Genomic DNA, 17,317 nt, shown 5'->3' with positions numbered 1-17,317 from the left:
CTGAGGACAATTGAAGTGAATTCTGGAGGGCTGTGGCACACCTTTAGCTTGGTCCCTAAAGAAGTTAATGAATCTTCAAGATTCTTGTCATGTATGAGGGAACTCTTGAGGGGCAAGTAAGAAGCAGAACTGAGTTCGAAGCATAAGTAATTAGAAACTATAGTGTTAAGGTCATTGTGTTTGCTTTGCTTTTTTTTCCTTTATACACAATGAAGTTTGTTTTACTTTTAAAAAGTGAAATCTTACAGTGTGGTTCTGTTGTTTAATCACTGGGAGGTTGCATTTCTCTATAAATGTTAATGGTCCCTAACAGGATCGTCACAATGTGCACAAATTGGCTGCCATGTTTCTTACAACACGAACTACACTTCATTGGCTGTAAATTGCTTTTGGACACCTTGCGTTCGTGAAAGCTGATAAATAAATTCAAGCCTTTCTTCCCCCAGCTTCCTGTGAATTGGAAATTATAAACCCATTGATGGAGAAAGTATACCAGCCCACAGTAACATTAACCAATATATTGTGTACAAGACTCTTACTGTAGGTTCCTGAGTGTTTCAGTGAATAAGAACTCCCATGCTGACAAATCAGGTATTTGGGTTAAGTTAAACAAATGTACTTATTGTGAGTTATAAGCCTATTCAGAAGATTGACAAAACAGCAGGCAAACAACAACACGTTATTCAGTTTATAGTAAACAATGAACCAACCAAAATAACAAACCATTTGAAAATGATTCAACATCTTTCCCAGAACATGAAATGAATCTTGGAAGACTGTAAGGTGAACATATCACACCATTATTACATCGAGGTATGATGGGCTGGGGGAACTCAGGTCTGTAGATGCTCACCCTCACCATACTCAAGATAGTAGTCCTCCCAGACAGGACAGTACACACATTCCCCATGGTATTAGTCAAACACCCATCACCTGAAGAGGATCTGTCTATAATTCACATCACCAACTAAAGCAGGGTCTGATTCTACCCCATACCCACTCCTGAGAGCTGGCTCACTTTACTAACACACACATACTCACATCAAGGGAAATTCTCTCAGAATACTACAGACAGAGGATTTTTTAAAATCTCTGTGCTTTAGTCTAGCTCCCAATTCCAATCGGCAGAAATGACACCGAACTTTAGTGGTACAGGATGGAGCTAGTTTCTATCATACAAACCCACCAATGGTTAGAGAGATCCAGTCGTCACGTGGGTCCATGGACTAATCAGTTTCCAATCCAGGAAGACACTTATCCCCCAGGTGAATTGGACAGTGCTTTCTAATTCCCAACTCTCTGCCCTTTGACCCTCCATTCACCACAATGCTTCTGTAGCCATCAATCCGGTTTAACCACTCCCTGAAGTCCATCTTCTAAACCCTTGTTCCCAAAGCCAGTGTTTATTGCCCATCCAGAATTTCCCTTGAAAATATGGTGGTGAGCCACCATCCTGAACCTCTGCAATCCAAACTGCTTCAGTCAGACACTCGCTGCCTGAGTTTGTAGAAGGCTGAACTGTCACAGCTGATCCAGTGTTGGATCTCCTCATCACTGGTGACCTTTTGAGAGAGGTGGCTGTCAAGGTTTGGGAAGTGCTCGACATATTCCAGAGTCTCTACTTCAACATATATGGGAGGTGGAATATTTAGCTGACCAGGTGTGGGTTGATACATGAGTTTTGCTTTGGCAACATTCAAGGATAGGCCAAGTTTCTTGTATTCAGAATTGGAGAGACTGAGAGTGGTCTGTAAATCTCGTACAGAGTGGGCAATGACACTGCAGTCATCCGCAAACCTGTAGATCATGTGTATCTCTGGTGGTCAGTTTAGTTTTGGCACGGAGGTGACTAAGGTAAATGAGTTTCCCATCCAGATGGTATTTAATACTGACATCAGAGGGCAGTTGATCTTTGATGAGGTGAACAGTCACTGTCAGGGAGATTGTAAATAGAATGGGGGCTATCACACAGCCTTGCTTGACACCAGTCTAGATTTTGAAGGCTTCTCTTTCAGATCTCCCACTCAAGACAGCTGCAGTCATATCATCATGAAGCAATTGCAGGATTGTGATGAAGTTTCTTGGACATCCAAATCATTGGAGCATGATCCACAGAGCCTCGCGATTTACTGAGTTAAATGCATTGGTTACGTTGATGAATGTAATGAAGAGTTCCTGGTGCTGTTCTTGACGTTTTTCTTGGATTTCTCTGGGAACAAAGGCCATGTCGGAGATTCCTCTGGAAGGTCTAAAGCCAAGTCAAAGTTCTAAGTTATGCCTGTATCACTCAATCCATGTGGGGGACTGATGCCTGCTGGACAGATCATTGACTTATTCGATCGGTGATGAACATCCACCCAGCACCAAGACATCACAAGGCCCAAAAGTCCAAGAGGAAGAAGATCAATGTCTTAGCCCTAAAACAGCCTGACTGAAGAGAGGAATTCCAGGTGAGGCTCATGACCAATCTGGAAAAAGAGGCAGAAACTCAACTATTGACATCCAAAGACATGTGGTGGGAAGAGAAAGCCCAAGAGATCCAACAATATGATGATCATCACGACACGTGAATCTTTTTTGAAGTCACCAGGGCCATGGTCACAGGATAGTGTTTCTCTTGTTAAGGTTGAGAATGTTATCTGTCAATGCTGGAAAGAACATCTTGAACAAATCTACTAACATGGATCCACAGCTGATATCCTGTGCGGGCTCACTGAGGTCCAGGAGGTCTGACAGCTGTGTGAAGGCTTTATTATAGAACTCACACTGATAGGGTTTCTCCCCTGTGTGAGTGCACTGATGGAGCAGGAGATACACTGACTGTGTGAAAGCCTTGTCACACACCTCACACCTGAATGGTTTCTCACCAGTGTGGATCCACCGGTGCTTCAGGAGTTTGAAGGAGTGGGTGAAAGACTTGTCAAAAACATCAAAGCTGAAGGTTTTCACCCTTGTGGATCCTCCAATGGACCAAGAGGCTCAATAATTGTCTGAAGGCATTGTCACATACTTCACACTTGAATGGTTTCTCCCCTGTGTGAATGCATTGGTGTAAATGGAGGCTCGTTAACTGTGAGAATGATTTGTTGCACACTTTGCAAGTAAATGGTTTCTCCCGTTTGAATGCGTTGGTGTGCACGGAGGTTCGCTAACTGCGAGAACGATTTGTCGCACACCTCACCTATGAATGGTTTCTCCCGTGTGAACACGTTGGTGCGCACAGAGGTTCCATGACTTGGAGAATGATTTATCGCACGCCTCACACATGAACTGTTTCTCGCCTGTGTGAAGGCGTTTGTGTTCGTGGAGTTCAGGAATGATTTGTTGCACATACCGCATGGGAATGGTTTCTCCCCAGTGTGTATGTGTTGGTGCATCAGGAATTGCGATGAATTGGAGAATGATTTGTTGCATATCCTGCATGGAAATGGTTTCTCCCCTCTGTGAATGCATTCATGTGCTCTGAGTGTCGATGGCTGTGAGAATGATTAGTCACACACCTCACACATGAAGGGTTTTTCCCCTGTGTGAATGCGTTGGTGTACATGGAGGCTCGTTAACTGTGAGAATGATTTGTCACACACGTCACATGAGAATGGTTTCTCTCCAGTGTGAATGCGTTGATGTTTGCGGAGGGTCGGTGAATCCAAGAATGATTTGTCACATGCTTCGCATGTGAATGGTTTCTTCCCTGTGTGAGTACGTTGGTGTATATGGAGGGTTGCAGGCTCCGAGAATGATTTATCACACAACTCGCACATGAATGGTCTCTCTCCGGTGTGAATGCATTGGTGTAAACGGAGGGTCGATGACCACGAGAATGATTTAACGCACACCTCACAAGTGAATGGTTTCTCCCCTGTGTGAATCCTCTGGTGTCTCACAAGACTCGAAGACACCACAAAAGCTTTACCACAAACCTCACACTTGAAGGGTTTCTCTTCCATGTAGTTACCATTGTGTTAACAGTGGTCTTAAAAGATGCACCTTCCGTGTCAACAGATCATACGAGCCTCTGGATCACTCCTCACACACCTCACACTTGGACATATTCTTACCTGTAGGAATGAGTCAGTGGTTCATGAGGCTCGATGAATGTTTGAAGCTCTCACCACACTTGGAGCCACTCACACTTCATCCCAGCCTCACCCTGACCGATCACCCATAGCCGAACCTTCAGAAAGATTGGTTCTGATGGAAGGTTCCACACCACTGACCAGTTTCAGATCTCATGATATATCAAAGCTCCCCTGACCCGACTGATTTGCAGATGATGGTTTCACTGTCCAACCTTCTCTGTGTTTAGCAATGCTGTGAAGGGACTGGATGTCTTCCCACAGTTGTGCAGTTGTTCCTTGGGTGATGGTCAGGATCTATCTGCGGTGTCTATCCTCTCTGTATTCTCTGGTGTAGTACGGTGCAATCTTTCTGTAAAACAGGAAAAGGAAACATGATTTCCTCCAACTCCCTCTCCTCCTTTGTTGAAGGGACTAACTCTTCAGTTAGAGACTGTTCCACCGTGAGTGCCAGTCTGCTATTCCCCTGTGTGGGGCATCAGATACAAGTCCTTTCTTTTTCCTCACGACTATCACATACCCTCTGTTTCCAGCAGGGACACTGGATAGAGACCAGGAGCAGACAACGTGGCTACTTTCTTTGCTCCATCCAGACCCCATCTTCCCAGGCACCGTGAGGGCAATGGAAAAGACAGTCGGGGGGAGTGTAAAACGAGCTATCAATTCACTATGAGTTTCAGTCTGTTAGTAAAGACCAGTTTTACTCTTAGAGTATGTGGTTAATATAAAAAATACTCAGGAGAAATGTTAATTCAGAGATTTTGAAATTGCTCCCCTCAATTTCCAAAATTATTTGAAGAAAACACATTGGGCAGGATGTGCTAGAAGCTACAAAAATATTGCTTCAGTGTAGCTGATTGAAGGGTTCTGGTTTATCCTGGGAAATTAGATACACTGCACTCGCTCAGACTGCACATCCCAAATTCAGCTATCAGCCACAGCACTGGGCAAAACTATCAAATCCAAGCCCAGGCTTTTGGGAAAGACCGAGACCTTCAGGAAAAATCTTTAGAGAAGGCATTAAAAGACATTTCAATAAATGTGTCTCCAGGTATGGCAACCGAATTGCAATGGAGTTTACAGAGATAGGAAAGGGCAAGGCCATGGAGAGATTTGAAAACAAGGATGAGAATTTTAAAATTAAGGTGTTGCTTCACCAGAAACCAGTGTAGATCAGCGAGCACAGGGGTGACTGGGGAATGGGTCTTGGTGTCAGTTAGGACATGGGCTGCAGAGTTTTGGAGGAGCTCAAGTTTACAGTGCAAGATACAAGAGCAGCCAGAAGAGCATTGGAATAGTTGAATCGAGAGCCTACAAAGGTCTGGATGAGGGTTTCAGCAACAGATGAGCTGAGGCAGGACATCACTGGTCTCTCCTGTGAATGGAACTTGTACCTCTTCCTATGCACAGTGTCCCTATTCCTGACCAACATAGGGAATGACAGTGAAAGCCAGGGATGTTAACGGAGAACCCTTCATAGAATCATAAGAGTCATAGAATAGTATGGCGCAAAAGGAGACTATTCGGCTCATCAAGTCTTTGCCTGCTCTTTTGAAGAACAATCTAGTTAATCTTACGGCCCCACCCCTTTCCCATATCCCTACAATGTTTCCTCTTTCCCCTTTTGAACGTTATTATTGAATCTGCATCCACTATCCTATCAGACAATGCATTGCAAATCCTAACCACATGTTGCAGAGAAAAAGTTTTCCTTAAGTTGCCTCTGATTCTTTTGCCAATTATCTTTTACCTGTAACCTCCTGTTATTGACCCTCCTGTCAATAAAAATAGTTTCTCTTTATTTCCTCTGTCTAAACCTTTCATGACTTTAAACATCTCTAACAAATCTGCTCTTAGCCTTCTCTGCTCAAAGGAAAACAATCCCAGCTTCTCCGGTCTATCCACGTAACTGTAATCCCTCAATCCTGAAACATTCTCATAAGTCTCTTCTGTACCCTCTCCAAAATTCTTCGTTGGACCTCCCCCAGATCACCTCAGCCTCTCTCTAACAGACAGGCTGAATGGACAGTCTTAATGAGCAAGACGCAGTCTACAAACCAACCAGCTGTTTTCAGTTACACAAGACAGCTGAATGATCAGGAAACAGTACAAAGCAGTGCATCATACATTTCTCCAGGCTTGGCCTAAATAGCCAAGTGGTTATGGTACTGGGTTTGTAACCCTAAGATCAAGAGTTCAAAATCTCACAATGGCAAACTATGAAACAATGTAACTTCATCTGAAACAGATGGAAACGGCTTTGTACTCGAAAGAGTTATTTGCATTTATGCTTGGCCTAAATAGCCAAGTGGTTATGGTACTGGGTTTGTAACCCCAAGCTCAAGAGTTCAAATCTCACAATGGCAAACTATGGAACAATATAACTTCATCTGAATAGGAACAGATGGAAACGTGTTTGTACTCGAAAGAGTTACAACTTTTGGCTTGGCCTAAATAGCCAAGTGGTTATGGTACTGGGTTTGTAACCCCAAAGTCAAGAGTTCAAATCTCACTAATGGCAAACTATGAAACAATGTAACTTCATCTGAATAGGAACAGATGGAAACAGGTTTGTACTCGAAAGAGTTACAAAACAAATCATACATTTCTCCAGGCTTGGCCTAAATAGCCAAGTGGTTATGGTACTGGGTTTGTAACCCCAAGATCAAGAATTCACATCTCACAATGGCAAACTATGAAACAATGTAACTTAATCTGTAACAGATGGAAACGGGTTAGTACTCGAAAGAGTTACATTTCTCCACATCAAATCAGATTCCATTCACCCCCTCCCTACACATCGATTTCAAAGCATAACCTCACTTCTGAGCACTGACCCAGCTCTTCAGCTGGTCACAATGAACTCCAGTATTAACCTCTGGAACAGCAGGCTATAAAACCTGAAGTAAGGACGGTCTGGTTAAACACACAAAGCTCAATATAATCCTGAATCAGGGAGCTGGCCACTGTGCTGTCCAGCAACAACAACAACTTGGATTTCTATAGCACCTTTAACATTGTAAAGGTTCAAAACATTTCAAGATGCATTATCAGACAACATTTGACAGCGAGCCACATAAGGAGATATTCGGAGAGATGAGCAAACTCTTGATCAAAGAGGTAGGTTTTAAAAAGTATTTTAAAAAAGGGGAGGGAGGTAGAGAGACAGAGAGGTTTAGGGAGGGAATTACAGAGCTTAGGGCCCAGGCAGTGGAAGGCACTGCCACCAAGGGTGGAATGGTTAAAATCACAGATGCTCAAGAGACCAAAGTTGGAGGAGTGCAGAGGTCTTAGAGAGTTGTAGGGCTGAGGTGATTGTCAACCTTGGCTTGGGGGTAGCAGTCTGACCTCTGAGTCAGAAGGTTGTGGGTTCAAGTCTCACTCCAGGACTCGGGCATTGAGGCTGACACTCCAGGGCAGTGGTGAGGGAGTGCTGCACTGTCAGAGGAATCAACTTTCAGATGGGATGTTAAACCAAGGCTCCTTCTGCTCTCTCTAAGGTGGGTGCAAAAGATCCCATTTCACTATTTTGAAGAAGAACACGGGAGTTATCCCTGGTGTCCTGACCAAAATTAATCCCTCAATCAACACCACGAAAAAACAGATTATCTGATCATTATCATATTGCTCTTTGTGGGAGCTTGCTGTGCACAAATTAGCTGCCATGTTTCCTGCATTACAACAGTGACCAACTTGAAAAGTTCGTCACTGGCTATAAAGAGCTTTGGGACATCTCTTGGTCACGAAAGGCTCTAAATCAATCCAAGGCTTTTTTTTTCTTTACTGAGGAGGTTACAGAGATAGGAGGGATTTGAAAAGACAGGAAATATCCAGATCACAACACACAGACAGAACCGACCATTCACAGTCCACAGTATAATAACCAGCTCCCAACACACAGACAGAACTCAACAATAGGAAATCAGTAAGAATCTTCAGACACTCTGCACCTCCCAGATAATTACACCTCACCTTCTCATATTCAGTAATGACCCATCAACAAAACTCAGCCTGTAAATCAGAAGGGAAATGCTTCCAATAAACACACTCAATATCCAACACAGCTCCAGTCAAACAGTTCAGCACAAAGCACCCAGTAAACAGGTCTCTCAGCTGGATCTTCTCACACAGCATAAGGGGCATTTCCACACCTGATTCCCCACAGGATAGTCAGACTGCCTGAACATTAGTGTGGATATTATGTGATGCAATTTTTATAAATTCTGTTCCTTCACTCACCCTCTCCTCACTTGATTTTCAGTCCCTACAGAAAGTGAACCAGCTGTGGGAGAGGAAGAGGAGAGAATGGGCAGAGTGGGTGGCTCTCTGATTGACGTCTCTCACAGCCAATCCAAATATTTCTGGAGTAACATGAGTTTCCTGAAGCTTGGGAAACTGGCCAGTGAAACGGAGGCGACTTTGAGCAGCAGATCAGGTGGGGATTTAAACTTGTCATTGTCCCAACTGAATATAACCTCACTTATGCATTTGCGCACTCACTCAGCTTGTCCAAATCACCCTGAAGCATCTCTGCATCCTCCTCACAGCTCACCCTCCCACCCAGCTTTGTGTCATCTGCAAATTTGGAGCTATTACATTTAGTTCCCTCATCTAAATCATTAATATATATTGTGAATAGCTGGGGTCCCAGCACCGATCCCTGCGGTACCCCACTAGTCACTGCCTGCCATTCGGAAAAAGACCCATTTATTCCTACTCTTTGTTTCCTGTCTGCCAACCAGTTTTCTATCCATCTCAATACACTACCCCCATGTGCTTTAATTTTACATGCTAATTTCTTATGTGGGACTTTGTCGAAAGCCTTCTGTAAGTCCAAATAAACCACACCCACTGGGTCCCCCTCATCAACTCTACTAATTACATCTCAAAAAATTCCAGTAGATTTGTCAAGCACGATTTCCCTTTCGTAAATCCATGCTGACTCTGTCCGATTCTGCCACTGTTTTCCAAGTGCTCAGCTATTAAATCTTTTATAATGGACTCTAGAATTTTCCCCACTACTAATGTCAGGCTGACTTAATATCAGATAATACCAATTAATCTAGGGCCCTTCTTCCCTGCTTCTCGTTGTTACAGAATATAGCCGTAAATGATGAACCACAAAATAAGACCTTAAAAACTATATAAGCGATAAATGTAGTAAGTACTTGCCCGGCCATACTCACAGTACTCAAAGGATCACTCAGATGATCACTTGACTTGTTGGAATTGTTGTTTGCACACTGGAGGCCTGAATGTATTTCTCTCATTCATTTTGTGGGTTTTCACTGAAGTACCATTGTTTCTCAATGGTCTGGAGCTAGAGAGTTTTCCTGCCTTTCCGTGGAGTCTAAAGTTTTTGCACCTTTTGTTGCCAGATTGTCCCACTCGACCAGTTAGATGGTGCCATTTTGTGCATCTCTTATAGCTTCCAAATTTCTAATAGCATGTTACAAGGCTGTGGCTAATTCTAATGCCTTATTGAAATCTAGACTAGGTTCAGCTAGCAAACACCTTTGGATAGTATCATCTCTAATTCTGCAAATCAGCCAGTCTCTCGACATATCACTAATGGACATTCCAAATTCGCAATGCTCAGTAAATGCCTTTAAAATGGCCATATGGTCAGCTATTGACTCCTCTGGAACCCTGTTCCTTGAATTGAACTTGAAGGGCTACGTATAACCGAGGGTTTTGGTCTCAGGTGGCTCTGTACAATTTTTATTAATTTGTCAATAGTCTTCGAGTCTGGGGTGCTAGATTACGTAAGGCTGCGGATCAGCTCATTTGTTTTGCTCCTGCATGAGGACCAAAGAATCACCCTCTTCTTTTCCTCCTGCGTGATGTCATTAACAGTAAAAAAGAACGCTAGGCGTTTGACATACTGAGACCAGTCATCTGCAATGGGATTGAATGGATCGACACACCTGAACTGCAGCATCGTGAACAACTGCAAGGGGACTGCCCTTCCGATAGGCTTACCAGGTAATGACGAATTTAGGTGTTTGGCTTAGGTGTGGAAATGCCCCATAGGCTGTGTGAGAAGATCCAGCTGAGAGAGCTGTTTACTGGGTGCTTTGTGCTGAACTGTTTGACTGGAGCTGTGTGTTGGATATTGAGTGCATATATTGGAAGCATTTCCCTTCTTGTTTATAGGCTGAGTCATCCTCTCTCCGGGGTCTCTTGTAATTTCCTGTCCACAGCCATTTTTCATGTATTTCCCTTTTAAATGTATTGCCGCATTAAGAGCAGTCACCGTTTTTTTAAACACTGCCTCTATAGCTGTTAGCTTTTCTCTGCTGGGTTTCGTGCTCTTTTTGAATTTTGGCAGGATCGCGATTCCTCAGGGTGTTTTTTTTTAAACTGCAGCACTGCTTTCTGCTCGAATTACTAGCTGTCACCTATTTTACTGTTAAAGTACAGATGCTCTTTCCAATGTTTTGCTCAGGCTTCTTGAAATTTATTTTCTTTTGTCCTTTATCCTTGTCACCACTTTTATGCCTTGGGTAAATGAGATCATTGGCCAACCGAAATCTAATTGCACGCCTTCCTATGTTCTCATCAATTGCTGCTTGCAATCAATACTGGAGAGAGACTGATTTAAGAATAAACAGTGATGGTTTATTGACACATAGGCCAGAGCACCAGCTACGTGCTCACTCAGAAACCTCCAGAACTATACTTACAGTTCCAAGTTGCCCAAGTTGCATTGTATAGTGATTCGTCAGTGTTGTCACATGATCAGTACACTTGCATTGTCTTAAAGGAGCAGGATACCTCACTTTACCACAGTTTCACTTCTGAGAAACAAAGGCTGAGTTTTGTTGATGGGTCATTACTGAATATGAGAAGGTGAGGTGCAACTATCTGGGCAGAGTGTCTGAGGATTCTTACCGATTTCCCATTGTTGAGTTCTGTGTGTGTATGTGTGTTGGGTGCAGGTTATCATCCTGTGGACTGTGAATGGTCAGCTCTGTCTGTGTGTTGGGATCTGGATGTTTCCTGTTTTTTTAGATCCCTCCAAGACCTCCTGCCACGCTATCTCTGAATTTTGGAGAGGGTACAGATGAGATTTACTAGAATAATTCCAGAATTGAGGGATTACAATTATGTGGATAGACTGGAGAAGCTGGGATTGTTTCCCCTAGAGCAGAGAAGGCTAGGAAGAGATTTGTTAGAAATGTTTAAAATCGGGAATTGTTTAGACAGAGTAAATAAAGAGGAACTGTTAACATTGGCAGAAAGGTGAATAACTAGAGGTTACAGATAAAACATGATTGGCAAAAGAGTCAAAGGTGACTTAAGGAAACTTTTCTACGCAACATGAGGTTAGGATTTGGAATGCACTGATGCACTGTCTGATAGGATGGTGAATGCAGATTCAATAATAACCTTCATTCAGTTCAAACTTGGATTCTAAACTTTACCCAGTGCTGCTCCTGACATGTCTATCTACTGGTTTAATGATAACCATGGAATGAGGGCTACGCTGGGCTGAGAGATTGTGCTGGATATAATCCTGCTGCTGCTGATGGCTCACTGCACCTCGTGGATACCCAGTTTTGGGATCTGTCCTTAGTCTACTTCCCTAGTGATGATTAACATGGGAAGTACTCATTCATTAGTTGGGAGGGGAGAGGTAGTTTTCCCTGAACTTGTTTGACCTGAAGCCATGAGACTCCATGGAGTCAATATTGAGACTTCCCCACCTGCCAGTGGGATGGGAAATACCCAGGGATGGTGACGGAGGAGTCTGGGATGTTTCCAGATTGATACCATTCAGTGAGTATCACTGCTACTTGACCAGTCTGTGGGGCAGCTCTCCTCACTTGGGTACTTGTCCTCAGACCTTGGTAAGAGAGACTTCACAGATTTCACTGGGCTGAGATCACCTTAATCTTATTTTAAAACAATGCCAGGATTGTCCAAATCTATCTGATTTTCCTCTTATTATTGGACTTTGCAGTGATTGTTTATCATTGTTTGCTTGGCCACTTCAGAGAGCAGTTCAGAGTCAACAACGTTGTGTGGGACTGGAGTCACATGTAGACCAGACCAGGCAGTTGGAGCAGGTTCCCTTCCCTGAAGGACAATATTTGGGATTTCAGGACAATCTGAAAGTTTTCATGTTTTTATTTTGATTGTATTCCACAAATTCCAAAGTCTATTAAATTCAGTTTCTCAACATGGAATGGTTGAGGGGAATAGCATAGATACCTTTAAGGGGAAACTAGATGGGCACATGAAGGCGAAAGGAACAGAAGGATCTACTGATAAGGTGAGATGAAGAGGGGTGAGAGGAGGCTCGTGTGAAGCATAAACCCCAGCATCGACCAATTGGGCTGAATGGCCTGTTTCTGCACTGTAATTCTATGTATGCAACTTTCCATAGTTGGATTTAAACTCTCAATCTCTGGATTGTTAATCCAGCACCAGAGCAATTTGGATGCAATACCTGGAGACACATTTAATTAAAACTCTTTTAATGCCTTCTTTAAAGATTTAACCTGAAGGTCTCGGCCTTTCACAAAAGCCTGGGCTTGGATTTGATAGTTTTGCCCAGTGCTGTGGCTGATAGCTGAATTTGGGATGTGCAGTCTGAGCAAGTGCAGTGTATCTAATTTCCCAGGATAAACCAGAACCCTTCAATATACTATACTGAAGCAATATCTTTCTTAGCTTCTAGCACTTCCTGCTCAGTGGTTTTTATTGAAATAATTCTGGAAATCAAGGAGAGAAATGTCAAAATCCCAACTAATTAACATTTCTCCTGAGTGCTTTTTATTATTAAACACAAGCTCTAATGGTAAAACTGGTCTTCACCAGCACAACATGAGCTCATAGTCAAAGCCCATTTTACACTCCGCCCGATTGTCTTTTCCATCGCCCTCACAGTGCCTGGGAAGATGGGGTCTGGATGGAGCAAAGAAAGTAGCCATGTTGTCTGCTCCTGGTCACTATCCAGTGTCCCTGCTGGAAACAGAGGGCATGTGACAGTCAAGTGAGGAAAAAGAAAGGACTTGGATCTGATCCCCCACGTAGGGGAATAACAGACTGGCACTCAGTGTGGAACAGTCTCTTACTGAGGAGTTAGTCCCTTCAGCAAAGGAGGAGAGGGACTTGGAGGAAATTGAGTCATAGAGGTCTACAGCACAGAAAAAGGCCCTTCGGCCCATCGAGTCTGCATTGGTCAAACAAGTACCTAACTATTCTAATCCCATTTTCCAGCACTAGGGCCATAGTGTTGTATGTCATGGCATTGCTAGTACACATCCAAATACTTCTTAAATGTTATGAGGGTTTCTGCCTCTACCACCCTTTCAGGCAGTGAGTTCCAGATTCCCACCACCCTCTGGGTGAAAAAATTCTTCCTCACATCCTCTCTAAATCTTCTGCCCCTTACTTTAAATCTATGCCCCCTGGTTATTGATCCCTCCACCAAGGGGAAAAGCTCCTTCCTGTCTACACTATCTATGCCCCTCATAATTTTATACACCTCAATCATATCCCCCCTCAATCTCCTCTGCTCCCAAGGAAAGTAACCTCAATCTATCCAATCTCTCCTCATAACTAAAACTCTCCAGCCAAGGCAACATCCTGGTAAATCTCCTGTGCACTCTCTCTAATGCAATCACATCCTTCCTATAATGCGGATTTCAAAACTGCACGCAATACTCTAGCTGTGGCCTAACCAGCGTTTTATACAGTTCCACCATAACCTCCCTGCTCTTATATTCTATGCCTCGGCTAATAAAGGCAAGTATCCCATATGCCTTCTTAACCACCTTATCTACCTGTCCCACTACCTTAAGGGACCAGTGGACATGCACACTAAGGTCTCTCTGATCCTTGTTACTTCCCAGGGTCCTACCATTCATCGTGTCTGCCCGTGCCTTGTTTGTCCTGCCCAAGTGCATCACCTGACGCTTATCCAGATTAAATCCCATTTGCCACTGATCAGCCCATCTGACCATTCGTCTATATTCTCCTGTAATCTAAGGCTATCCCCCTTACTATTTACCACCCCACCAATTTTCAGGTTATCTGTGAACTTATTTAACAACCCTTCTACGTTCAAGTCTAAATCGTTTATATGTACCACAAACGCAAGGGACCTAATACCGATCCCTGTGGAACCCCACTGGACACAAGTATCCAGTCACAAAATCGGCCCTCAGCCATCACCCTCTACTTCCTGCCACTCAGCCAATTCTGGATCCAATTTGCCAAATTGCCTTGGACCCATGGGCTCTTACCTTCGTTGTCAGTCTCCCATGCGGGACCTTATCAAAAGCCTTGCTGAAGTCCAAGTAGACTACATCAATTGCATTGCCCTCATCTACACACCTGGTCACCTCTTCAAAAAATTCAATCAATTTGGTTAGACATGACCTCCCCTTAACAAAACTATGCTGACTGTCCTTGATGAATCCCTGCCTGTCCAAGTGTAGATTAATTCTGTCCCTCAGAATTGCTTCCAATAGTTTCCCCACCACTGAGGTTAGACTGACTGCCCTGTAGTTCCTTGGTTTATCCCTTCCTCCCTCCTTGAATAACGGTACCACATTGGCTGTCCTCCAATCCTCTGGCACCTCTCCTGTGGCCAGAGAGGTATTGAAAATTATTGTCAACGCCCCTGCTATCTCCTCCCTTGCCTCACTCAATAGCCTGGGACACATTTCATCCAGGCCTGGAGATTTATCTACTTTTAAGTCTGCCAGACCACTTAGAACCTCCTCCCTTTCTATGCTAATTTCTTTAATTATATCACAGTCCTTCTGCATGATTTCCATACCCACGTTGTCCCTGTCACTTGTGAACACCGACACAAGGTATTCATTTAGAACCCTAACGATGTCTTCCATCTCCAGACACAAATTACCACTATGGTCCTTAATGGGCCCTACTCTTTCCCTAGTTATCCTCTTACTCTTAATGAACTTGTAAAATAACTTTGGATTTTCCTTTATTTTGCCTGCCAATGTTTTTTCATGCCCCCTTTTTGATCTCCTAATTGCCATTTTAAACTCCCCCTTAAACATTCTATACTGCTCTAGGGCTTCTGCTGTTTTGAGCCCTCGGTATCTGCCATAAGCTTCCCTTTTTCTCTTTATCCAATCCTGTTTATCCCTCTACATCCAGGGTTCCCTGGATTTGTTGGTCCCACCTTTTATCTTTACTGGAATATGTTGGCCCTGTACTCTCCCTATTTTCTTCTTGAATGAGTCCCACTGCTGTGATGCAGATTTACCTAAAAGTAGCTGCTCCCAGTCCACTCTGGTCAAATCATATCTGATCTTATTAAAATCGGCCTTCCCCCAATTTAGAACTCTGATTTCTGGCCCATTCTTGTCCTTTTCCATAACAACCTTGAATCTTAAGGAGTTATGATCACTATCTGCAAAATGCTCCCCCACTGATATCTCTACCGCTTGCCCGGCTTCATTCCCTAAAATTAAGTCCATGACTGCCCCCTCTCTTGTAGGTCCTTTTACGTACTGGCTTAAAAAGCTCTCCTGGATGCATTTTAAGAATTCTGCTCCCTCGAAACTTATCACACGATGACTAACCCAGTTAATGTTGGGGAAATTGAAATCCCCCACTATTACTACCCTATTATTTTTACACTTCTCTGAAATTTGCCTACATATCTGCTCTTCTATTTCCCTCTGACAGTTTGGGAGCCTATAGTACACGCCCAGCAAATGATTGCTCCTTTTTTGTTTTTAAGTTCTACCCATATAGCTTCATTTGAGGAGCCTTCTAAGATGTCATCCCTCCTTACAGCTGTAATTGATTCCTTGATCAATATTGCAATACCCCCTGCTCTTATACCTCCTTCCCTGTGTCGCCTGAAGACCCAATATTCTGGAATATTGAGCTGTCAATCCTGACCCTCTCTCAACCATGTCTCTGTGACAGCAATGACATCATACTTCCATGTGTTAATTTGTGCCCTCAACTCATCTGCCTTATTTGTCAGACTCCTTGTATTGAAATAAATACCATCCAACCTTGCCAAACTCTCTTGTGCCTTAACTGGCCTATAATTTCTATGCCTTCCAGACTCACTTGCTGTCTCTTCTAATTTTGGCTGTGCATCTCCCCCTGCTGAACCTCCTCTCAGGATCCCATCCCCCTGCCAAGTTAGTTTAATCCCTTCCCAACAGCACTAGCAAACCTCCCCGCAAGGATGTTGGTCCCATTCCAGTTCAGGTGCAACCCATCTGCCTTGTACAGTTTCCACCGCCCCAGAAATGGTCCCAATGGTCCCAGAAATCTAAAGCCGTCCCTCCTGCACCATCTCTCCAGCCACACATTCATCTGGACTAACCTCCTATTTCTATACTCACTAGCGCATAGCACCGGAAGTAACCCAGAGATTACTATCTTTGAGGTCCTGTTTTTTAATCTGCATTCTAGCTCTCTAAATTCTGCTTGCAGGACCTCATCCCTCTTTCTACCTATTTCATTGGTACAAATATGTACCACGATCTCTGTCTGTTTGCCCTCCCCCTTTCGAATGACCTGCAGCCATTCAGTGGCATCCTTAATCCTGGCATCAGGGAGGCAACATACCATCCTGGAGTCACAACTACGGCCGCAGAAATGCCTGTCTGTTCCCCTTTCTATCGAGTCTCCTACCACTATTGTTCTTACCCTCTTTTTCCACCCCCCTCCCCTATGCAGCTGAGCCACTGAGAGTGCCATGAGTGGCAGCACTCCCCAGAGGAACCGTCACATTCACCGTTTTCCAACACAGAGAAACAGTTCTCAAGTAAGATGCACCCTGGGGATTTCCTGACTATCTGCCTGACACCTTTCTTCTGACTGATGGTCACCCATTCCCTCTCTGTCTGCACTTCTGTAAGCTGTGGGGTGACCATGTCTAAAAATGTGCTAACCACGAAACTCTCAGCCTCACGGATGCACATCAGTGCCTCCAGCTGCCGCTCAAGCTCCGAAACTCAGAGCTCAAGTCGCTGCAGCTGGTGGCATTTCCTGCACAAGTGGTCATCCAGAGCGTAAGGAGCATCAAGGACTTCCCACATGTTGCAAGCAGTACATAACATGGGACTGAGCTGCCATGCCATACCTCTAGTTGAAGAAAAACCCTTACTTTAAGTTAAATATAGTAAAAAAATGTTAAATTAATTGATGTACTTTAAATAAAAACTAGAACTCTTACCCTTCCTTAGCTTAATCTATTTTAAACTGGAGAAAAACTGGAGAAAAACACT

This window comes from Carcharodon carcharias, chromosome 19, assembly GCF_017639515.1.
Source record: "Carcharodon carcharias isolate sCarCar2 chromosome 19, sCarCar2.pri, whole genome shotgun sequence".
NCBI classification, from domain to species: domain Eukaryota; kingdom Metazoa; phylum Chordata; class Chondrichthyes; order Lamniformes; family Lamnidae; genus Carcharodon; species Carcharodon carcharias.
This window is presented reverse-complemented; position numbering follows the sequence as displayed.